The sequence below is a fragment of the Myotis nattereri genome (genome assembly GCF_964212035.1).
Source record: "Myotis nattereri genome assembly, chromosome: 2".
In the NCBI taxonomy this organism is placed as follows: Eukaryota; Metazoa; Chordata; class Mammalia; order Chiroptera; family Vespertilionidae; genus Myotis; species Myotis nattereri.
In genome coordinates this window covers 177,697,816-177,700,123 of record NC_138076.1, presented here as the reverse complement: position 1 = coordinate 177,700,123, position 2,308 = coordinate 177,697,816, and the positions used below count along the sequence as shown (strand labels likewise).

The 2,308-nt window shown below is 60.4% G+C and overlaps 1 pseudogene across 1 annotated transcript; it reads left to right on the top strand.

The window, feature by feature from the left end:
• Window positions 1-509: 509 nt before the first annotated feature.
• LOC308513949 (THO complex subunit 4-like) lies at window positions 510-1,412 on the top strand (annotated as a pseudogene). Its single transcript has one exon. The product of its transcript is annotated as a THO complex subunit 4-like (transcript).
• Window positions 1,413-2,308: the final 896 nt, after the last annotated feature.

The window sequence follows — 2,308 nt, the reverse complement described above, 5'->3', positions numbered from 1 at the left end:
AGAACTACACCCGATGACGTTTCCAGTCAAGAGGGCTGAATACTTCGGCTCTATCTAATAAGAGCTATCTTTTGTCCATTTTTCTCCACTCTGACTCAGTACTCCATCCCTGCCCACTCCTAGCCTTCCCCCCCTCCCCTGCCCCATTAAAGGGCCGGAGACTTTTGTTCTGGCTTCCTTAGCAGTGAGACTGCCACTGACCCACGCACCCTGGACCAGCAAGCCTTCCCACCGGAACAGCAGCAAGGGAGAGCTGGCGCTTTCTCTTGCTCAGCCTCTTGGCCGCCCAGTGTAAGACTTGGCTGTTCTTTCATTTTGGCTTGTCATCTGCGTCAGCAGCTCTCTCTAGCTCAGAAGAGCTCTTGGGAATGAAGCAAAACAGATGGGGCAGAGGATTCTGGGAAGAAGGGGAGTAGGCAGCACCCGGAGTCAGTCTCCCCACCTGGACAACAACTGTAGTGGCGGAACCTCTCGCGGGCCACGCTGTGCGTCTGGGTGAGAAAGAGGTGATGGGGGCTCGCTTTCACATCAGCGAGGGCGAAACCGGAGCAGCTGTCCTCTCACTCCCAGGTGAAGCTTCCCTCTCTCGCATTTCAGGTGGTGCATCTGGGGACATAAGATGCCAGCCCTGGTGCTGCGCAATTTGCATTTCAGTAGCAGAACATGAACCGGAGCCAGTGGGCGGCAGAGGCAGGAACCGGCCTGCGCCCTACAGCCGGCCCAGACAGCTTCCCGACAGGTGGCAACACGACCTTTTCGACAGCGGCTGCGGGGGGCGCCGGCGTGGAGACGGGAGGCAAACTGCTGGTGTCCAACCTGGACTTCGCCGTGTCCGACGCGGACATCCAGGAGCTGTTTGCGGACTGCGGGACTCTGAAGAAGGCCGCCCTGCACTGCGACCGCTCTGGCCGCAGCCTGGGAACGGCCCACGTGCACTTTGAGCGGAAGGCAGACGCCCTGGCAGCCATGCAGCGCTACCACGGCGTCCCCTTGGACGGCCGCCCCATGAGCATCCAGCTCCTCACCTCACAGGCAGACACGCGGCGCAGGCCGGGACCCAGTGGCCTCAGAGGCGGGAGGACCTGGAACCGAGGATCTGGAGGCTCCGGTGTCGGCACCCGCAGAGGCGCCCGCCGAGGCAGCCGGGGCAGAGGCAGGGGCACCGGCCGGAGTTCCAGGCAGCAGATCTCGGCGGAGGAGCTGGATGCCCAGCTGGACGCTTACACGGCGAGGATGGACACCAGCTAAAGCACCAGCACGTCCCTGCGTGCAGCTGGGCCTGGACAACCTGGACACACTACCTGGCTGGAGAACCTGGCTACCCTGCTGATCAACTGTGTCATTCCTTCCTCGCCGACTCTGTCCACACCTTTGGGCACCCCTGGACCTGCTGGGGCTGGACCCCAACAGAGCAGAACGCGCTCATCGCCAGGACCCGGCTGGCCAAGGTCTTGTCAGGGAGGTGGTGGAAGAGGCCCTGGGCGTGTCCGGGAGCCGCGGGGAGGGGGGGGGGGGGGGCGGCTGGGACATGGCGGCTTCTTCCCGCTGCTCTTGGGGAGATGACACCACGCCAACCCTTTCGTTGATGACCCTCTTCCCTGAAGGACACGGGGAGAGCGGGAGACCTGAGGACATCTGTGCTGGTGAATCTTGACCTTGAGCCCGTGTTATGTTTGTTTTGTTTTATTCCCCTGATCATGAACCTGTTTTAACTTGCACAAATAAAGATAAAATCCACAAATCCTTCTTGTCTCCGAAATGTCTACTTTTCTTTTCCTTCCCACAGTGCTTTGCGTCGCCGAGCGGTCTGTCACCCGCTGAGGCGTCTTTCTTTCACGTGGTCTCCTAGGCTCTGAGGAGACAGGAGACCAAACCCAATCGCCAGGAACACCTGGGGAACGGCCGCCATCACATTGTCCGCATCCGTGCGGTGTCCCACACTTGCCCTGAGGGGGTGCTAGGCCAGCGTCTCCAGGGGCACCCGAATTGATTTCCAAACCTTGGGCGATCCAAAGGTTTGTCATTTTACCAGCATCCCTAGAACCTCAGCCCCCCGGGCAAGCACAGAGTGACAGCCGGTGTTGTCCCGGGGAACTAAGCAGGCTTATGGGGAGGGAGCAGACCCATTCCAATCTTCCCTGTGCGTGGAGGGTGCGGCAGAGCCCTTCATGACAAGGTCCGTGGTTTCCCTTCAAAGGGTCATCACCCTTCACAGCACAACTCCTCCGGTGGTGTCTACAGGGCTCCTGGGCTCTGCTAGGCTTGCCTCCCTGGCCACTGAGACACCCAGTTGGGGCAAAAGCATATA